We start from the raw sequence: 23,727 nt of genomic DNA, 5'->3' as shown, positions 1-23,727 counted from the left end.
CTGAAGAAGCAGGTCAATATCCAAAAGACAATTTCCCCAGTGACTGGACGACACACAGTTTGGGAGTCAACTGACTTTACTAGGCATGCGCACCTGGTTTCAAACCTCCAACAGTCTCATTTACATACAATACATAGCTTACTATGGTACAAGGAAAAGTGGGGTCAGACAATAGCAAGGGCTGATGGGAGGTTGAGGGGGGACACTGCAGCTAGTTTAAACTGGTCTCCCAGTGTCCCTGAGACAACACCCTGCTGGGGAAACAATGGGACAGGAAAAAGGGGGAGGGGAAGAGGTACAGACAAGAAAGACATTCTGTAAGTGGCGATGTTTGCCACAGTCACTTATGCTTGTTTAATCCCAGATGTGCAGTATATCAGAGGCTTTTTTCACCCCAGTATGCCAAAGCTGTATTTCTGGACTTGCAGATAGCTTGTGCTGGTGCACTATCGTTGCATAAAATGGCTGCCGATCATGTATTGATATTAACTAACTGAAGAAAAAAAAGTTTGTTTTCAGCAGTAGTTGGCTTAGGGCAGGCTTAAAAAAATTGTGCACTGCACCCACAAAACACTTTTGCTGTAGAACGCTGAGTACAAAAAACAGTTCTTGATAAGATTTCTCCCTGATCTCTCAATCACAGCAGCTGCAGCCTCTCCCTACACTAATCCGAGCAGAGTGACGGATACCTACCAAGTACACAGTCATGACACTCAACCAGAAGACAAAGACTGAAATGAGCCAGAACAAATAATTTACCTCCTGGACATTTCTCAGGAGCCAGATCTTGCTTTCCTCTGACAAGGTCAGAAGAAATCGAGGCAAAAACAATGCCAGTCAATTAGTTCAATAGGGTCTGGAAATACATTTGGAGGGTGAATCACGTAAAATCTTCTACAGAAAGCGTCCTCTTTAGTATTCTTAGTTACTGAAGTAAAAGTGATAACAAAATTAAAACATATGAAAAATAGTGCCCATCTGGCCTGTCTAGGATGTAGTGATGGACGAACATCTGCCGGGACGGTTCGCGAACGCGATCAAATGTTCGCGGACCACAAGTTTGCGGCGGGTCCCATTCATTTTAATGGCAGGCGAACCTGAAAAACCTTCAGCTCATAATTGCAGCCAAGAAATAATTACTAGAAGTACCCAAATAGTCCTGTATTATTCGAATTTGCGATCTCCATTCATTATTTTTTTCAATGCAAAATATCGGCAATGTAATTTTCGCCTATGCGCATGCGCAAAATATGTGCGGCCTACTACAGCAACTGGGTTTCCACCAGACCGAAGTTAGATGCGATCAGAAAAGATGGTTGGCAACAATTTTCGCGACGTTGAGGAAGAATTTCTGATCACTGTTAGTAATTTGACATTAAAGCAGTGTATTTGATTACATTTCGCATGCATGTTATAGCAATCGCTGTATATGCAGACCGAGTGTTTAAAAAAAGCGCCATTGCGAAAATCCCTAATGATGCATTTTCTTTTTTCGCGGTACACCCAACTTCTCATTTTATAAGGTCTAATGAGATATTAGTGATTGGTGCACTAACTATTGTTGTGAGAACTTTCCACTCTAGTACAGGCCCCAAAAATTAGCCAATAGGCATTCACCTGACAGCACACAACTTTTTAGGATTCTGTGGCTGGAGGTACATTAGGCGGTCACAGAATAAAAATGTAACTGTCGGCCAGTGCAGGCCCCACAAATTAGCAAATAGGCATTCCCCTGACAGCAAAGAACTTTGGATTTTGCGGCTGGAGGTACATTAGGCATTTACAGGATAAAAATTTAACTGTTGGCCAGTATAAGCCCCAAAAATTTGCCAATAGGCATACACCTGACAGCAAAGAATTTGGGATTCTGTGGCTGGAGGTACATTAGGCGGTCACAGTACGCACTTGCACACCAGTTATAATTATTTTTTCCAATGCCGTTTGTCACTGTGTGTAGCAGAGGGAACGCAGCAAAACCACAAACAAATGCTGCTGTACCCAAATGCACTATATAGAAAGTATATTATTGGTATATAACACCCCGCGTCTATCAGTTTTTTGGGGGGGCGACTGGTATATCACACCAATTATGATTATTTTTTCGAATTGTGTTTGCACTCACCACTGCTGCACAAAACAAATCCACTATAATATGCTTTCTATGTTAGAAAGTATATTATAAGTATATTACACCCCTCTGTACGGCACACCTATCAATAGTACACCTTTACCAGTCCTTAAAAGGACTTTTGTGGACCTATTTGATAGCGTTTTTGTCCCTAACAGTCTGTCCCTGCTCCACACAGCAACCTTTCCCTACACTGACAAAAGACTGTATGTCCATGTGCTGAAACTTCAATTGGCTGTCCTGTACCACCTGATGGATTTGTCATGGGTCAAAGTTCCTCACAATGTAAAAGAATATGGCTGGTGCGAATATCGCCATATGTTCACATGTTCGGCGAATCGTGAACGAGCAAAGTTCGCCGCGAACCGACTGCCGGGCGAACCGCAAGGCCACCATTACTAGGATGTAACCATTAAGCCAACTCCAGGATTCTTGTGGTCATTAATCACAGTTAGCTAATGTTGAGCTCCCTTCAAAAGGTCACACCACTCTTCAAAGGCCCACATAATGACAGGGAGCTCACGGTTACCCACACCATAATTTCTTTTGGCTGGGGAAACTTTGCTGGGAAAAAAAGCACAAGGTCTAAGCTGAGTAGACAAGCCTTTTGACAGCACTGCTCCCACTCTTACTTCAGACGTGTCTACCTCCACCACAAAAGGTCTAGTTTGGTCTGATTGAACCAAAACAGGAGCCACAGTAAAACATCATTTCAGAGAATCAAATGCCTCAATAGCTTATATCAAGGTTTGTTACAGTAATAATTAATTCACAAAGTTAATACACAAAGTCTCGTGAGACTTTGCAAAGTAATTGGCGATTATTACGCAATCAATATAGGCGTGGGTCAAAAACGAATATATAGCACTATAGAATATAGTTCTATATATTAGTTTTTAGAATATTCGTCATTTTTTTCCATCTGAACACATGATTCCTCCCTGCTTATTGCTTGTGGGCTTATGAGTCATTGGCCCACAAGCAACTTAAGCAGGGAGGAATCATGACTTCAGAGGGTAAAAAAAAAGGCGAATATTTGAAAAAATTAATATATAGCAATATATTCAATATAGTGCTATATATTCGGATTTTAGAATATTCGTCATTTTTTTCCATCTGAAGTGAACAGTGTTCAGTGTTCACTTCAGATGGAATAAAATGACGAATATTCAAAAATATGAATATATAGCACTATATTGAATATAATGCTATATATTAGTTTTTTTGAATATTCAGCATTTTTTTCCATCTGAAGTCATGATTCCCCCCTGCTTAATTTGCTTGGGGACCAATGACTCATGGGCCTACAAGCAAGAAGCAGAGAGGAATCATGTGTTCAGATGGATAAAATGACGAATATTCTAAAAACTAATATATAGAACTATATTCTATAGTGCTATATATTCGTTTTTGACCCACGCCTATATTGATTGCGTAATAATCGCATATTACGCGATCATTACCTTGCCGATTTTCGAGTAAAAAAAATGAATGTAGAGTATAACGAATATTCAAATTCGCAAATATTCGCCGAATATTCTACTAAATATTAGCGAAATATCACGAATTTGAAAATGATCCCTGCTGCTCATCACTATTAATCATGGCCCCAGTTCTAAAAAACAACAAAATAGAACTGGAGTAGTATTCCATTATTCCTAGCTGAAGTATTCAGGTGACCTGGCCTGCTTTGAACACTTTTTCAAAGTAAAACGCTTCAGTCCTCCAGGACACTACAGCTAACATAAGGAATTAACTATAAATCTTTGTGCACTGCACAGTTATGTATGTACTCAGCAGGATTGCCAACCAAAATTTCTGGACAGTCCATAAAAATTGACATGGACCTGTGTCCATGAAAACAAAATAGATGTTATCATTTAACAGTAACAGTAAATGATGGTAATAAGGTGTTATAGGTATATTGAGCTGTAGACATGTATTACTTATAAATAATCTTTATCATTCATTATGGTTTTCAAATTTGTAACTTAAAAAAATTGGTTGGATAAATTGTGGTTGACAACTCTGGCACATGGTGATAAATTAGGCCTGCCTGTAATACTGATGGCACAGTAACTACAGCTACAGCCAAGTTAACACCAGCACTTCAGTTTCCATTCTCTGTTATAGTAGCACAAGAAAGAAAATAACTGAACCGCTGGAGCCGTAAAATGGTGGCAAAAGACGGCGACTGACGGACCTCATTCATTAACCTCTTCCCGACATATGACGTAATAGTACGTCATGGAGGCAGGTGCGTTTCCGCATTTTGACATACTATTGCGTCATGGTGATCGGGCGGGCAAAGGAGCGGTGCGCGCACAATCACTGCAGGGGCCCGGCAGTCCCTGGTAGCCGGGCCCCTTCTGTATCCGCCGACATCGCTGTACAAGCCGATGCCAGCGGATTAACCCCTTCTATGCTGCGATCAGCACTGACCACGGCATAGAGGGGACTTGCTGCGGGTGAGAGAGCCCATCGAGTCCCCGTGCTGCTGTGGCAGGGACCCGATAGGTGAGAAGGCAGCCTGACGCTGTGCAGAGGCTGCCCAATGCCTTGCACGGCCTCAGGCTTGGTCTCCTAGGCAACCTGTTAGTGTATTACTCAGTGTAATACAATAACAGGCAATGCATTACAATACAGATGTATTGTAATGCATTGCAGAGGGGATCAGAACCGCAAAAGTAAAGTCCCAGAGTGGGACAGAAATAAAGTTTTAAAAAAAAGTCAATGAAAGAGTTTTTAATAAAAAATAACGTTTCAAGTAGAAAATGAAAAAAACACCCCTTTCCACTGATTTTATATAAAAAAATTGAAAAAAAAGAAAACGCACACATATTAGGTATCGACGCATCCATAACGACCGGCTCTATAAATATATCATGCGATCCACCCCGTCCGATAAACACAGTAAAATAAATAAAATAGAAACTGTTTAAAAAGAAGCCATTTTTGTCACCTTACATCACAAAAAGTGCAACGCCAAGCGATAAAAAAGGCGTATGCCCCCCAAAATGGTACCAATAAAACCATCACCTCATCCCGCAAAAAAATAGCCCCTACATAAGACAATCGCCCAAAAAAAAAAAAAACTATAGCTCTCTGAACATGCAGACATAAATAAAAAATAAAATAAAACATAAATAAAAAATATATACATATTAGGTATCACCGCCCCCATAACAACCAGCTCTATAAAAATATCACATGACTTAACCCCTCAGGTGAACACAGTAAAAATAAAAAAATTAAAACAATTCCCAAGAGCCACCTTACATTAAAAAAAGTGCAGCACCAAATGATCAAAAGGCATATGTCCCCCAAAATGGTACCAATAAAAACATCAACTCATCCCGCAAAAAAATAGCCCCTACACAATCTCCCAAAAAATAGCTCTCAGAACACGGAGACACTAAAACATCATTTTTTTGTTTAAAAAAAGCAATTACTGTGTTAAAGTGTAATAAATAAAAAAAGTATACATATTAGGTATTGACACGTCTGTAACAACCAGCTCTATAAAAAAAATATCACATGACTTAACCCCTCAGGGGAACACAGTAAAAAAAAAACATTGCCAAAAAAAGCTATTTTTTGTCACCTTACATAACAAAAATTGCAACACCAACCGATCAAAAAGGTGCATGCCCCCCTAAATAAACCAATCAAACCATCATCTCATCCCGCAAAAAATGAGCCCCTACCTAAGACAATCAGTCAAAAAAATTTAAAACTATGTTTCTCAGACTATGGAGACACTAAAACATCCTTTTTTTATTTAAAAAATGCTATTATTGTGTAAAACTTAAATAAAAGTAAACATATTAGGTATTGCCACGTCTGTAACGTACTGCTCTATAAAAACATTACGTGAACTAACCCCTCAGGTGAACGCTGTAAAACAACCTATTTTTTTGGTCACCTTGCCTCATAAAGTGTAATAATGAATGATCAAAAGATCAAAAGTGTTTTGTGTGTGCAGGGCACAATTTTTTTATCCTGCCCTGAGCCCAGTGACCGAAAAAAAATAACTTTAATTAGTCAGTTAGGTGGGCGGCAGCGGACATTTTATGCAAGCTCAGTGCACTACATCTGAGCTTTTGGTACAATTTTTTGGGGCAATATACAACATCTGTATTAGTCAGTGTGCAATTTAAGCTACAAATACAGCCATCATTTTCTGGCGCTTTAAAAACACACTTTTTTGCCAAAAAACTGTATTTTCCTGATCTGCAAGTGTTAAATTCAAGTTTAATATATACAGCTTTCATATTCTGTAACAAAAAAAAACACTTTTTTGGCAATATACAACATCTAGATTAGTCAGTGTGCAATTTAAGCTAGAAATACACCCATCATTTTCTGGGGTTTTAAAAACACACTCTTTTACCAAAAAACTATATTTTCCTGATCTGCAAGTGTTAAATTCAAGTTTAATATATACAGCTTTCATATTCTGTTACCAAAAAACACACTTGCCAAAAAACACTATTTACAGGCCTTGCAGCATCAACACGTGTGAAATTACAGGCTTATATACTGCTGTCAAATTCAGTTGTTAAACAAACACTCGTTTGGGCAAATTTTTTTTAGTTCGCAGCCTTTGATGCAGATGTCATTGTGAGATACACCCTTAATACATTTGGGTTAGATTCAGAGATTTGAAATACCGCCATTTGGTGCATCAATATTTAATTCAGTCTTACAGTGGTTCAGGCCATGTGAGATACACCCTTTACATACAGGGGTTTGATTCGGGCATTTGAAATACAGCCATTTTAGGCAAAGAAATCTTTAATGCAGACCTACAGTGGGTCAAGCTGTGTGAGATACACCCTGTATTTATAGGGCTTATATTCTTTCATTAATAAAACACCCTTTTTGGGGCAAAATACACAATATTTCAGGCCTTGCAGCATCTTGACGTTTAAAATTCCAGGGTTATATACTGCTGTCATATTCAGTTATTAACCCCTTATGGACTCGGCCTTATTTCACCTTACGGACTTGGCTATTTTTTGCAAATCTGACCAGTGTCACTTTAAGTGATGATAACTTTAAAACGCTTTGACTTATCCAGGCCATTCTGAGTTAGTTTTTTCATCACATATTGTACTTCATGACACTGGTAAAATCATATTTATTTATAAAAAAATACCTAATTTACCAAAAATTTGTAAAAAAATATCAAATTTTCAAGTTTCAATTTCTCCACTTCTATAATACATAGTAATACTTCCAAAAATAGTTATTACTTTACATTCCTCATATGTCTACTTCATGTTTGGATCATTTTGGGAATGATATTTTATTTTTTGGGGATGTTACAAGGCTTAGAAGTTTAGAAGCAAATCTTGAAATTTTTCAGAAATTTTCAAAAACCCACTTTTTAGGAACCAGTTTAGGTCTGAAGTCACTTTGCAAGGCTTACATAATAGAAACCACTTAAAAATGACCCCATTCTATAAACTACCCCCCTCAAGGTATTCAAAACTGATTTTACAAATGTCGTTAACCCTTTAGGTGTTCCACAAGAATTAATGGAAAATAGAGATACAATTTCAAAATTTCACTTTTTTGGCAGATTTTCCATTTTAATAATTTTTTTCCAGTTACAAATCAAGGGTTAACAGCCAAACCAAACTCAATATTTATGGCCCTGATTCTGTAGTTTACAGAAACACCCCATATGTGGTCGTAAAAAGCTGTAACGGCACATGGCAGGGCGCAGAAGGAAAGGAATGCCATACGGTTTTTGTAAGGCAGATTTTGCTGGACTGTTTTTTTTGACACCATGTCCCATTTAAAGGCCCCCTGATGCACCCCTAGAGTAGAAACTCCAAAAAAGTGGCCCCATTTTAAAAACTACGGGATAGGGTGGCAGTATTGTTGGTACTAGCTTAGGATACGTATGAATTTTGGTTGCTCTATATTACACTTTTTGTGAGGCAAGATAACAAGAAATAGCTGTTTTGGCATCGTTTTTTATTTTTTTATTTACAAGATTCATCTGACAGGTTAGATCATGTGATATTTTTATAGAGTTGGTCGATACGAAATCGGCGATACCTAATATGTATACTTTTTTTTAATTTATCTAAGTTTTACAAAATGATTTCATTTTTGAAGCAAAAAAAAATCATGTTTTAGTGTTTCTATAGTCTGAGAGCCATAAATTTTTCAGTTTTTGGGCGATTACCTTGGGTAGGGTATGATTTTTGTGGGATGAGATGACGGTTTTATTTGCACTATTTTGGGGTGCGTGTGACTTTTTGATCGCTTGCTATTACACTTTTTGTGATGTAAGGTGACAAAAAATTGTTTATTTAGTACAGTTTTTATTTTTTATTTTTTACGGTGTTCATCTGAGGGGTTAGGTCATGTGATTTTTTTATAGAGTTGGTCGATACGAAATCGGCGATACCTAATATGTATACTTTTTTTTATTTATGTAAGTTTTACACAATAATATCATTTTTGAAACAAAAAGAAAATCATGTTTTAGTGTCTCCATATTCTGGGAGCCATAGTTTTTTCCTTTTTTGGGCGATTATCTTAGGTAGGGTCTCATTTTTTGCGGGATGAGATGACGGTCGATACAGATGCGGCGATACCTAATATGTATACAATTTTTTATTTATGTAAATTTTACACAATAACAGCTTTTTTTAAACAAACAAAAATTAAGTTTTAGTGTCTCCATATTCTGAGCCATAGTTTTTTTATTTTTTGGGCGATTGTCTCAGGTAGGGTGCTCATTTTTTTGCGGGATGAGGTGACGGTTAGATTGGTACTATTTTGGTGGGCAAACGCCTTTTTGATCGCTTGCTGTTGTACTTTTTGTGATATAAGGTGACAAAAAACGGTTTATTTAGCACAGTTTTTATTTTTATTTTTTTACGGTGTTCATCTGAGGGGTTAGGTCATGTGATATGTTAATAGAGCCGGTCGATACGGACGCGGCGATACCTAATATATATACTTTTTTCCCCCTATTTTTTAGCAATTTTTTTTTTACTTTATTTGGGGAAAATTACGTTTTTGCTTATTTTTACTTGAAACTTTAAATTTTTTCGGAGAAAACTTCATTTTTTCAACTTTTTTTTTCACTTGACAGCAGCGAATCAATGGATGTAGTATATCTGGACTTCTCCAAAGCATTTGACACTGTACCACATAAAAGGTTAGCATATAAAATGAGAATGCTCGGATTGGGAGAAAAAGTCTGTATGTGGGTAAGTAACTGGCTCAATGATAGAAAAGAGAGGGTGGTTATTAACGGTACATACTCAGGTTGGGTCACTGTCACTAGTGGGGTGCCTCAGGGGTCAGTATTGGGCCCTTTTCTCTAATATATTTATTGATGATCTTGTAGAAGGCTTGCATAGTAAAGTATAAATTTTTGCAAATGACACTAAACTGTGTAAAGTAATTTACACTGAAGAGGACAGTATACTACTACAGAGGGATCTGGATAGATTGGAGGCTTGGGCAGATAAGTGGCGGATGAGGTTTAACACTGACAAATGTAAAGTTATGCACATGGGAAGGAATAATGCAAGTCACCCGTACATACTAAATGGTAAAACACTCGGTAAAAACTGACATGGAAAAGGATCTAGGAATTTTAATAAACAGCAAACTAAGCTGCAAAAACCAGTGTCAGGCCGAGTTCACACGAACGTGTGTGACCCGTGCCTGTGCTGCAGCCCGCAAATAGCGGGCCGCAATGCACGATCGCCGGCCGTAGGTCAGCCGCATCGGATCGCGGACACATTCACTTTAATGGGTCCGCGATCCGGCCGTTCCGCTAAAAGATAGGACTTGTTCTATCTTTTAGCGGAACGGAAGTACGGGACGTAACCCCACGGAGGCACTCCGTAGTGCTTCCGAGGGGTCCCGTCCCGTGCGGCCGCTCCACGATTCCGGATTTGCGAACCCATTGAAGTGAATGGGTCCGCTACCGTGATGCGGAATTCACACAGAACTGTGGCCGTGTATTGCGGCCCGCGATTTGCGGGCCGCAATACGGCCACAGATCACACACGTTCGTGTGAACTTAGCCTCAGGCAGCTGCTGCCAAGGCCAATAAGATAATTAGTTGCATCAGAAGGGGCATAGATGCCCGTGATAAGAACATAGTCCTACCACTTTACAAATCGCTAGTCAGACCACACATGGAGTACTGTGTAAAGTTCTGGGCTCCTGTAAACAAGGCAGACATAGCAGAGCTGGAGAAGGTCCAGAGGAGGGCAACTAAAGTAATAACTGGAATGGGGCAACTACAGGACCCTGAAAGATTATCAAAATTAGGGTTATTCACTTTAGAAAAAAGACGACTGATGGGAGATCTAATTAAAATGTATAAATATATCAGGGGTCAGTACAGAGATCTATCCCATCTATTTATCCCAGAACTGTGACTGTGACGAGGGGACATCCTCTGCGTCTGGAGGAAAGAAGGTTTGTGCACAAACATAGAAAAGGATTCTTTACGGTAAGAGCAGTGAGACTATGGAACTCTCTGCCTGAGGAGGTGGTGATGGTGAGTACAATAAAGGAATTCAAGAGGGGCCTGGATGTATTTCTGGAGCGTAATAATATTACAGGCTATAGCTACTAGAAAGGGGTCGTTTATCCAGGGAGTTATTCTGATTGCCTGATTGGAGTCGGGAAGGAATTTTTTATTCCCCTAAAGTGGGGAAAATTGGCTTCTACCTCACAGTTTTTTTTTTTGCTTTCCTCTGGATCAACTTGCAGGATAACAGGCCGAACTGGATGGACAAATGTCTTTTTTCGGCCTTATGTACTATGTTACTATGTTACTTTATTTTTTGTCTCACTTTGGGACTTGAACTTTTGGGGTCTAATCCTTTACAATGCATTCCAATACTTCTGTGTTAGAATGCATTGGCTGTATGAGTAATACAGTGTGTATTACTCATACAGCTTCCGGCCTGTGAGATCCAGGGGGCTGGATCTCACAGGCTCGTCACCGGAAGGCAGAGCGATGCCTTCCTTAGACATCGCGCTGCCTTCCATGCCATCGGGTCCCCCCAACAGCCGCATGGGGACCCGATAGCACTGCCCGCCGCCGCCCCAACCGCAGGAAAAAGCTGCAAACCACAGGTCTGAATTGACCCCCCTCGGCGTTGTGACAGGATGCCCACTGAATGATTTCAGCGGGCATCCTGTTCCTATTAACCCCCGCCGCAATCTACTTTTAAACTTAGGACGTACCGGTACGTCCTGAGTCCTTAAGGACTCGGCAAACATGGCGTACCGGTACGTCCTAAGTCCCTAAGGGGTTAAACAAAAAGTTTATTTGGCAGCCTTTGCTGCATATGTCATTGTGAGATACACCCTTAATACATTTGGGTTAGATTCAGAGATTTGAAATACCGCCATTTGCTGCACCAATATTTAATTCAGGCCTACTGTGGGTCAGGCCGTGTGAGATACACCCTGTATATACAGGGCTTACATTCTTTCATTAATAAAACACCTTTTTTCGGGCAAAATACACAATATTTCGGGCCTTGCAGCATAAACATGTTTGAAATTCCTGGGTTATATACTGCTGCCATATTGAGTTATTAAACAAACACCTGTTTGGGCAAAAAAAAGTTTATTTGGCAGCCTTTGCTGCATATGTCATTGTGAGATACACCCTTAATACATTTGGGTTAGATTCAGAGATTTGAAATACCGCCATTTGGTGCACATATATTTAATTCCGGCCTACAGTGCTTCAGGCCGTGTGAGATACACCCTTTACATACAGGGGTTTGATTCAGGCATTTGAAATACAGCCATTTTAGGCAAAGAAATCTTTAATTCAGACCTACACTGGTTTGAGCGATTACATGCTGCAGTGTCTCCGCAACGACCGCCGAGTTCCCCACATTCTAACTTGTGCTGATAACTGGGTGGACACGCTGCTGGATCCCCGTTACAAGGACAACGTACCGTCCTTAATTCCCTCACTGGAGCGTGATCGTAGATGCGCGAGTACAAGCCCACGCTTGTAGACGCGCTGCTGGTGGCATTCCCACCTGACAGCGGGGGCACAGTGGAAGCACAAGGCGAAGGCAGAGGACGAGGAGGAGGTCGCCAACGCAGCTGGGGCCCCGCCAGCACCTCAGAAGGCAGGGTTAGCATGGCCAAAATGTGGAAAAGCTTTGTCAGCACGCCACAACAACCAGCACCACCAGCTGATATGGAACGTCTTAGCAGGAGGCAGCATTTCACCAACATGGTGGAGCAGTATGTGTGCACACGCCTACACGTACTGAATGACGGGTCTACCCCATTCAACTTCTGGGTCTCCAAATTGGGCACATGGCCTGAGCTTACCCTTTGCGCCTTGGAGGTGCTGTCCTGCCCTGCAGCCAGTGTATTATCTGAAAGTGTAAAAAAGAGGGTAATAGCCAGCTCACCTCCGATGTCCAATGTAGCGGTGCACAGGGCGGACTCAAGTCAGTCCTTAAGGCGAATTCAGGTAAAGAAGAAGGCTCTTACACCAGGCATAGACGTAAAAAATCCCAATCTTTATTCAGCAAGCATATTCCATATGTATCAATCAGTGGCACTAGCTCCCGCTTATTCCCAGAAAATCAACGCGTTTCAAACAGTGGTGTTCTTAGTCATGATCTGAGGTGTCTGACATGGTAGAATTCACAATGAATGGGTAGCTTATTGGGTTTAAAACATAACATTTATTTATGTACGTAGATAAAATAATGGGCCCTACTATACTTAACAATGCTTAATAGTTACCACTAGTTACACTAATCTCCTATAAAGAATGGGCGGAGATGGGAAGGGACCATAAAGGGATAGTAATAGTGTAAGGAGATAGGGTGAAGGGTAGCCAGGTACCAAGGCAGAAAGACACAGTGCTGGGTCAAAAACCCTAGATAGCCCTGTCTCTCTGTATCCTCCCTCCTATCTACTTCAATATCCCTATTATCACCCTCCCTGATTGTGGACTGCCCAGCTTTGCCCGATAGCCAGAATATGGTCCTATAGATGGTATCCCTAACAACAGGGGAAAAAGGGAAGGGAAAGCTGGCAAAAAAGGATGTGATGAAACAGGAACAGGTAAATTCACAGCTGATATTGAGTCACCTGTAGTACCTGAACAAGTTCATACACACAAAGAAGTATATAATCAAAGGATCATGATGTCCCAAGAATGTACATATTCAAGTGGTCATGGAGTCCCGACGCGTTTCCTCAGTATTACCTGATTCGTCAGGGGACAAGATTATATCCAAAGAGCCCCTAAACTGGGGTCATTTATCCAGCAAAATAGAGGGGTCACAGAGAGCACATTAATATACCATACCTAATAAGCTCATGCAGTCTCCCCTGTAGTGGACAGCTGTACAGCAGATAAAGTGCATAGGTAAGCTATTATGTGATGATAAACGTTGTGATGATAAAGGCCAAATTACCCTCTATTTCGCATGGCCTGTGGTAATTCCTGGTATTTAGTCTCTATCCGTATGGAGAAAGAGATATAGTGTGTTCAGTATTCGATACACACTAATATCCAGGTATGAGTGTCAAGACCTGGAAAGTAAACCAGGAATAACCAGAGGTCACCAGTCTTAACTAAACAAGATTATACTTGTCAGTGAGACTTCAATCCAAGCCTAGTAAACCAATGGTAGTATATTCTTAAATGCATCACATTAGTTAGAAGTATCTATTCAGTATACCTCCAATAGTAAATGCATCGCGTCAGTTGATAGTATCTACTTAATATACATTGTAGCCGATCTCCCACTAGTGATGTCACTAGCGGACGTTTAGAAATCAGTGCAACGTTGCTTATCAAATGCTTATAACAATCTGATATGAAAGCATAAAGAAATAAGCGGCTTATCTGTCCAGTAGTTGATGATAACTGTTCCCAGATAGGGATGGGTGGAGGGTGCTCCCTGGCGTCCCGCGTGTCCGACATGGTCAACATTGAAATACGGTCCTGCTCCCATCTCTCCGCCCCCCCAGGAGGAGTTTTGGGGAAGTGGGTTGGACACAGAAACAATCAGGTCCATGTGAGACACCTGCACAAACATATTCACCTGTGACATAAAACATACAACCTAACAATAAACAAACCTACAATTTGACAATTTAAAATCATATGGTCTTTCTTATCAATGCAAAATGTATGGGCCCTACAAAGTGAGGGATGTCATCAATAGCAGAAAAAAATCCAATAAAATAGGTAATAAAAATAAAATAAAGATAAATACAAATGAAAATAAAAACAAAAAAGCACAAAAGTACAAAAATATAACAATATAGAAATATATATCCCGTTATAGATTAGCCGTATCATATTCAATGCAGCATGACATATCATATCCCTTCTCTTCTCTTTTCAAAACCGAGATCCTTATTTCAAAGTAGCCGTGATTACAAAAATTCATATTCCCTATATAAGGAAAAGGTAACATATGGAAAGAAATATTTGCAAAAGATGACAATCATGAAACAACCAATATTGTGTTCCTAAAAATCGCATGGTATGAATTCAAGCCATAGTCAGCGCTTATCAAGTAATCAGAGGGTTGTGGCAGGCATGAGTTAAATTGGCTGCCACACCTCATAGTGTTTTTCTCTATCTGCAATGAAAGGTCCTCTCGAAACTATTGCCTTGTTATTCACAAAGACAATGTAGTGTGAATTAAGACCGAAGTTTGGGAGCGTCATGTGGTAAGATAGTCAAAGAATCCTACCTCAGTTGTCGTAATAATTGTGATTAGCATTGCTCTCTGGGATATTGTTCTCATTGTAGTTTAATATCTGGTTTTAACTTTGGCTTTATTATTTATTTTTTATTTTTTATTTTCTATTTTTCATTTTTCATCTATTATTTTCTCATCATTTTCTGTTTTCTATATTATTGTTTACCGGATTATTGCAGATTATTCTCTATCATTAGTTGTTACAAGATGGTAACTGAATTAATTATTGGCATATAGACCTGACAGACTATGTTTTAACATACATACCAAAATAAGACGTTGTTAATTTATCAATGTCCTGACACATGTAATCTTCGCATGTCTGTTGGCAAGCTGCACATGGATTTGTAGTGTGGTATGTATGCATACCTGCAAACTATTAGTGTCAAAGTTAGGCTCAGTTCACACCTGAGCGTTTTACAGCGCGTTCCTACGCGCTGTAAAACGCTCAACAAGGAGAAACCAATGCTTCCCTATGGGAATGGTTCTCACCTGGGCGTTTTACAGCGCGTACGATCGCGCTGTAAAACGCCCGACGCTCACACAAGTACAGGAGCGTTTTTTTGGGCGCTTGTCGCGCGTTCCCGTACATAGACTTTCGGGAACGCGCGACACTGTGTGTACACTTGTCTCTGTATGCGCGCTTGTAAACGCCCGTACAATCGCGCATACAGAGCGCTCCTTTCAGAACGCTCAGGTGTGAACTGAGCCTAAGGCATTATTGATCTATCAGTATCCCAACACATGTTATTTTTACATATTTATTGGTAAGTTACACATAGATTTATAGTATGATATAAGTGCATACTTGAGAGTTATTAGTATCGAAACTATATGTATTATTAAAAAAAGTTCCCAGTTGGTGTCGGGTAAACATTCAGCTAAGTAAGACACTCTAATTTTAAGGGGAACCCAAGAAAAAGAAAAAAAGGAACCATATATTTAAAAAGAAAAGTTTTTTTTATATATAACTATATATGAAAACAAATGTTTGCTTACATAGGTATAAAAAATAAATAAAAACAAGGCGATAATGGCTATACTGCATGATACCTTTAGTATAGATACATTAATTCTTTTTTAAGGTTAAGACCCTGCGGCCATCTCGTATTTAGTCTCCAAATCCAATATGCTTCCCGTAAAAGGGTTTTTTGTTTGATGTTGCCGCCTCTTTGTGGTAGTGTGACGCGCTCAAATGCAAAGGTGAGGAAAGTGTCGATGTTACGATTGTGGATATTTATAAAATGACTGGCTGCATTAGATGTCCCTGTTGTTGAGGGGTTGGCAATGTAATTTAAATGTTCCCGTAACCTGTCCTTAAATTTCCTGGTTGTACATCCCACATATATCAAATCACATGTGGTACATGTGATGATGTAAATGACTCCAGTTGTATTGCAATTTATATAGCTCTTAATGGGGAAAATTTCAGAATTTGTGGAATTCCTTGGTAATTTTGGAGGCTTTGCATGTTTCACATCTCTGGCTGCCACATTTAGAGAATCCCATATATTTGAGCCAGGTGGGTTGATTTTTTGTTGTTATTTGGGTTGAGGTGAACATGGAGGGTGATAATGTTTTGCCCAGAGTATTAGGTCTCTTAGAGACCACACGGCAACCATCCTTAAGTACCCCTCTCCAAATGTCATCCTCATATAGGATAGGTAAACAGTTTTGAATAATTTTCTTAATCCTGGGGAATTGTCTACTATAAGTTAGTACTATAGTGGGTATGGACTCATGCCTTTTATATCTATATTTACCTGCATTATTATTTTTATTTTTGTTTTTATTTCCACTTTTATTTCCATTATACCCCATATTTTCTCCGGTCGGCAGTTGGTTTGATGTATGTGGGATGTACAACCAGAAAATTTAAGGACAGGTTACGGGAACATTTAAATTACATTGCCAACCCCTCAACAACAGGGATATCTAATGCAGCCAGTCATTTTATAAATATCCACAATCGTAACATCGACACTTTCCTCACCTTTGCATTTGAGCGCGTCACACTACCACAAAGAGGCGGCAACATCAAACAAAAAACCCTTTTACGGGAAGCATATTGGATTTGGAGACTAAATACGAGATGGCCGCAGGGTCTTAACCTTAAAAAAGAATTAATGTATTTATACTAAAGGTATCATACAGTATAGCCATTATCGCCTTGTTTTTATTTATTTTTTATACCTATGTAAGCAAACATTTGTTTTCATATATAGTTATATATAAAAAAAAAAGCCATTTGTCCATCCAGTTCGGCCTGTTATCCTGCAAGTTGATCCAGAGGAAGGCAAAAAAAACCTGTGAGGTAGAAGCCAATTTTCCTCACTTTAGAGGAATAAAAAATTCCTTCCCGACTCCAATCAGGCAATCAGAATAACTCCCTGGATCAACGACCCCCCCTCTAGTAGCTATAGCCTGTAATATTATTACACTCCAGAAATACATCCAGGCCCCTCTTGAATTCCTTTATTGTACTCACCATCACCACCTCCTCAGGTAGAGAGTTCCATAGTCTCACTGCTGTTACCGTAAAGAATCCTTTTCTATGGCTAAGTTCACACGAACGTGTGTCATCTGTGGCCGTATTGCGGCCCGCAAATCGCGGGCCGCAATACATGGCCACAGTTCCGTGTGAATTCCGCATCACGGAGGCGGACCCATTCACTTCAATGGGTCCGCAAATCCGGAATCGCGGAACGGCCGCACGGGACGGGACCCCTCGGAAGCACTACAGAGTGCCTCCGTGGGGTTACGTCCCGTACTTCCGTTCCGCTAAAACATAGAACAAGTCCTATCTTTTAGCGGAAAGGCCGGATCGCGGACCCATTAAAGTGAATGTGTCCGCGATCCAATGCGGCTGACCTACGGCCGGCGATCGTGCATTGCAGCCCGCTATTTGCGGGCCGCAGCACAGGCACGGGTCACACACATTCGTGTGAACTCGGCCTATGTTTGTCTACAAAACTTCTTTTCTCCAAACGCAGAGGATGTCCCCTCGTCACAGTCCTGGGGATAAATAGATGATGGGATAGATCTCTGTACTGCCCCCTGATATATTTATACATAGTAATTAGATCTCCCCTCAGTCGTCTTTTTTCTAACGTGAATAACCCTAATTTTGATAATCTTTCAGGGTACTGTAGTTGCCCCATTCCAGTTATTACTTTAGTTGCCCTCCTCTGGACCCTCTCCAGCTCTGCTATGTCTGCCTTGTTCACAGGAGCCCAGAACTGTACACAGTACTCCATGTGTGGTCTGACTAGTGATTGTAAAGTGGTAGGACTATGTTCTCATCACAGGCATCTATGCCCCTTTTGATGCAACCCATTATCCTATTGGCCTTGGCAGCAGCTGCCTGACACTGTTTTTTGCAGCTTAGTTTGCTGTTTATTAAAATTCCTAGATCCTTTTCCATGTCAGTGTTACCGAGTGTTTTACCATTTAGTATGTACGGGTGACTTGCATTATTCCTTCCCATGTGCATAACCTTACATTTGTCAGTGTTAAACCTCATCTGCCACTTATCTGCCCAAGCCTGCAATCTATCCAGATCCCTCTGTAGTAGTATACTGTCCTCTTCAGTGTGGTTCCTTTTTTTCTTTTTCTTGGGTTCCCCTTACAATTAGAGTGTCTTACTTAGCTGAATGTTTACCCGACACCAACTGGGAACTTTTTTTTAATAATACATATAGTTTCGATACTAATAACTCTCAAGTATGCACTTATATCATACTATAAATCTATGTGTAACTTACCAATAAATATGTAAAAATAACATGTGTTGGGATACTGATAGATCAATAATGCCTTACTTTGACACTAATAGTTTGCAGGTATGCATACATACCACACTACAAATCCATGTGCAGCTTGCCAACAGACATGCGAAGATTACATGTGTCAGGACATTGATAAATTAACAACGTCTTATTTTGGTATGTATGTTAAAACATAGTCTGTCAGGTCTATATGCCAATAATTAATTCAGTTACCATCTTGTAACAACTAATGATAGAGAATAATCTGCAATAATCCGGTAAACAATAATATAGAAAACAGAAAATGATGAGAAAATAATAGATGAAAAATGAAAAATAGAAAATAAAAAATAAAAAATAAATAATAAAGCCAAAGTTAAAACCAGATATTAAACTACAATGAGAACAATATCCCAGAGAGCAATGCTAATCACAATTATTACGACAACTGAGGTAGGATTCTTTGACTATCTTACCACATGACGCTCCCAAACTTCGGTCTTAATTCACACTACATTGTCTTTGTGAATAACAAGGCAATCGTTTCGAGAGGACCTTTCATTGCAGCTAGAGAAAAACACTATGAGGTGTGGCAGCCAATTTAACTCATGCCTGCCACAACCCTCTGATTACTTGATAAGCGCTGACTATGGCTTGAATTCATACCATGCGATTTTTTAGGAACACAATATTGGTTGTTATATTTTTGTACTTTTGTGCTTTTTTGTTTTTATTTTCATTTGTATTTATCTTTATTTTATTTTTATTACCTATTTTATTGGATTTTTTCTGCTATTGATGACATCCCTCACTTTGTAGGGCCCATACATTTTGCATTGATAAGAAAGACCATATGATTTTAAATTGTCAAATTGTAAGTTTGTTTATTGTTAGGTTGTATGTTTTATGTCACAGGTGAATATGTTTGTGCAGGTGTCTCACATGGACCTGATTGTTTCTGTGTCCAACCCACTTCCCCAAAACTCCTCCTGGGGGGCGGAGAGATGGGAGCAGGACCGTATTTCAATGTCGACCATGTCAGACACCTCAGATCATGACTAAGAACACCACTGTTTGAAACGCGTTGATTTTCTGGGAATAAGCGGGAGCTAGTGCCACTGATTGCTGTATACATATGGAATATGTTTGCTGAATAAAGATTGGGATTTTTTACGTCTATGCCTGGTGCTGGAGCCTTCTTCTTTAGGCTACTTTCACACCTGCGTTCAGGTGTCCGCTCGTGAGCTCCGTTTGAAGGGGCTCACGAGCGGTCCTGAACGTAGCCGTCCAGCCCTGATGCATTCTCAATGGAGGCGGATCCACTGAGAATGCATCCGCCTGCCAGCGCTCAGCCTCCGCTCCGCTCAGTGAGCGGACACCTGAACGCTGCTTGCAGCGTTCGGGTGTCCGCCTGGCCGTGCGGAGGCGAGCGGATCCGTCCAGACTTACAATGTAAGTCAACGGGGACGGATCCGCTTGAAGATGACACCATATGGCTCAATCTTCAAGCGGATCCGTCCCCCATTGACTTTCAATGTAAAGTCTGAACGGATCCGCTCAGGCTACTTTCAGACTTAGAAAATTTTCTAAGTTATAATGCAGACGGATCCGTTCTGAACGGATGCGAACGTCTGCATTATAGGAGCGGATCCGTCTGATGAAACATCAGACGGATCCGCTCCGAACGCTAGTGTGAAAGTAGCCTTACCTGTATCTGAAAGTGTTTTTAGCACGGCAGGGGGCGTTATCACAGAAAAGCGCAGCCGCCTGTCCACAGCCAATGTGGACAAGCTCACGTTCATTAAAATGAACCAGGCATGGATCCCTCAGGACTTGTCCGTACCTTGTGCAGAATAGACATGTATATCGGCCTTACTCAGCCATTGTTATACTACAGCGCAATTGCTCATTGTTGTATTTTTGATACTTCCAACTCTTTTGGAGTGTACCATAATAAAAATAAATAAAAATTAAAACCAGAAACCAGTTTTGGCTACCTTGTCGTCCTCCTCCACCACCATTTCCACCTACACCGCTGCGTCCACCACCTTCTCAACCTCCTACTACATATGGACCTCCACCTCATACATCAAGATAATTTTTTTTAATTTGTACGTATTTTATTCTATGTCATTTCAATAATTTATCGCATTGCATTTTCGGGTGAAATTCAGCAATTTTTGGCTGTGATATACCCCTGCTATACCTAATAGACAGGTTAATAAATTTCAGTAATTTTTCTGTTACTTTGTCGGGTGACATTCACCAATTTTTGGCTGTGATATACCCCTGCTCTACCTAATGGACAGGTTAATAAATTTCAGTAATTTTTCTGTTACTTTGTCGGGTGACATTCACCAATTTTTGGCTGTGATATACCCCTGGTCTACCTAGTGGACAAGGAAATACATTTCACAAATTCGTCTGTTACATTCTTGGGTGACATTTTACCATTTTTGCCATGAATAAAGCACAGCTCTGCATAGGTGACAGGGACCGAAATTTTAAAAAATTGTCTGTTCCATTGGTGGGTGACATTGATCCATTTTTGGCGATGAAAAACCCCTGCTCTGCATAGGTGACAGGGAATTAAATTTCAAAAATTCGTCTTTTATTGACGCGCGCCCCCTCCTTTCATTCGATGCTTCAACTTTAACAACTTGTCCCACATTTCCGCTCAATCACATTATTGACCTCCCTTGGATGTGATATCTTTTTCTCACACTCTCTTTCCGGCGTGGAACCCTGATTTGCCGTTAACCATGATCAACATGGTAGGCGCAGAAAAGAACATCACAAGTTGATAGAGCAGATATCAAAATGGATGGTGGACGTCACACAGACGTGCGATCAGGCAGAAGTTATCTAGAGTCAACAAAGCGGCAGCAGGGCCTCTCCTGTCTAACGTTTCCAAATCCAAAACACCCCAGTGACATTCCCTATAATTTTTTATTAATCATTCCAATAACATGGCATCTTAAGAGTCCTGTATTGTTATTTATCGTCACTACCTCTCCGAGTCGGGAGTGGGTAATTGCCGCGCGCCCCCTCCTTTACTTGGAAGCTTCGGCTTCAATAATTTGACCCACATTTCCGCTCGATCACATTTAATTTCATCCATTGACCTCCCTTGGATGTAGTCTCCCTTTCTCACGCTCCCTCTCCGGCGTGAAACCCTGATTCACCGCTAACCGTGATCAACATGGTAGGCACAGAAAAGAACATCAAAAGTTGATAGAGCAGATATCCAATTGGATCATGGACATCACGGGGACGTGTGACTTGGTGGAGCAGTATGCACACGCCTACACGTACTGACTGATGGGTCTGACCCCTTCAACTTCTTGGTCTCCAAATTGGGCATATGGCCTGAGCTTTCCCTTTATGCCTTGGAGGTGCTGGCCTGCCCTGCAGCCAGTGTATTGTCTGAACTTTGTTTAGCACGGCTGGAGGGTGTTATCACAGGTTATATTTCCCAATGTTTTGGAATGCTTTGGGGTGTACCCTAATTTAAACAAAAAATATATATATTTAAAAAAAATTAAAACCAAACAACAGTTTTGGCTACCTCCTCCTCCTCCACCGTGGCTTCCACCTACACCGCCACATCCACCTTCTACTCAACCTCCTACTCTATATGGACCTCGTCCTCCTAGATCAAGATTATAATTTTTTATTTTTGCGTATTTTATGTTATTTTAAGTCATATCCCTATCCACATAGTTTGCAGAGCACTTGCCATGCTCTTAACTAGTGATGAGTGAGCATGCTCGGCCTAGTACTGGTTCGGCTCGAGCATCACTATGCTCGGCAGATCCGAGCGGTCGGCCGAGTGCCACATGTGCTCGAGCGCCATGCTCGAGTCTCCTCCCCGCACGTTTGGCGCCTTCTAAGCAGCCAATAAACATGCTGGTAAGTATTGCCATCACTGTAATGCCATTAGCCATGTTTTCTAGTGGCATTACAGTGATTGGCTGGCCGGAACATGTTATCCGGTGCTATATAGCACGTGGTCACGCGGGTTCGGCTCATTGCGAGTCAGGGAGAACTGCTGTTAGGAAGGGACAGAGAGTGTAGGGATAATTTGATCGCAAATTACTAATTTTAAAGACTTTTTAAATACCCAAAAGGTCTCCTTTTAAGGACTACTGTGTGTGTTGGCAGCAATTTAAAGTGCAGATTTATTTACAGAAAACAATTGCTTCATTGGCTATCTTAATAGAAGGTGTCTGCAGTGACTTCTGACATCTGTGCAATACCTTCTGTGTATCAGGGGCATAGATAGGAAGAAAATCTGTGAAAAAAGCATCCATTTTTTTTTGTCTGTGGCAGAAACCGTTTATCGCAGCGCATTGCATTTCTATACCGTCTGAGTGCTTCACTCCCATATATTGGGAAAAAGTGAAAATCAATATGTATACAAATTTCACAGAATCAGCACCCAGTTTTCTTGTCTGCGGCAGAAACAGTTTATTGTATCGCATTGCATTTCTATACCGTCTGAGTGCTTCAGGCCCATATATTTGGAGAAATTGAAAATCAGTATATATACACATTTCACTAAATCAGCACCTAGTTTTCTTGTCTGCGGTTTAAAACGTTAATCGCATTTCTGTACTGTCTGTGCGCTTCAGGCCCATATATTGGGAATAATATAGTCATAAATATAAAAATCATAAAACAGTGTCTGTACTGCAGATTACAATAATCTGTGGCTAAAATACTGTCCAAAATCTGTGCTGTTCTGTGTCATATACTGCCTTGTATCTGAAAACTGTATTTTGTGGACAGTAAAAAAAAACAGCGTCACAACCATTAAAAAAATCCATAAATATGAAGAAGGCCAGCACTAAGGGACTTATGCTGATGGTTCAGGCAGAGGTGGTGGCACTGGGCGAGAATGAAACTGTGCCTGCTGCCAGTGCACCAAAAAAGAAAAAATCATAAAACCGTACCCAGCTTCATGTCCAACTTAGCGCACGACAACACTGCGAACAGTTGGTCGGTTGGCTTGCTGACGATAATGCTTCCAGTTGGCTAAGCACCACCCTCTCCTCCACCAAGTCCA

This window comes from Bufo bufo, chromosome 3, assembly GCF_905171765.1.
Source record: "Bufo bufo chromosome 3, aBufBuf1.1, whole genome shotgun sequence".
NCBI lineage: Eukaryota > Metazoa > Chordata > Amphibia > Anura > Bufonidae > Bufo > Bufo bufo.
This window is presented reverse-complemented; position numbering follows the sequence as displayed.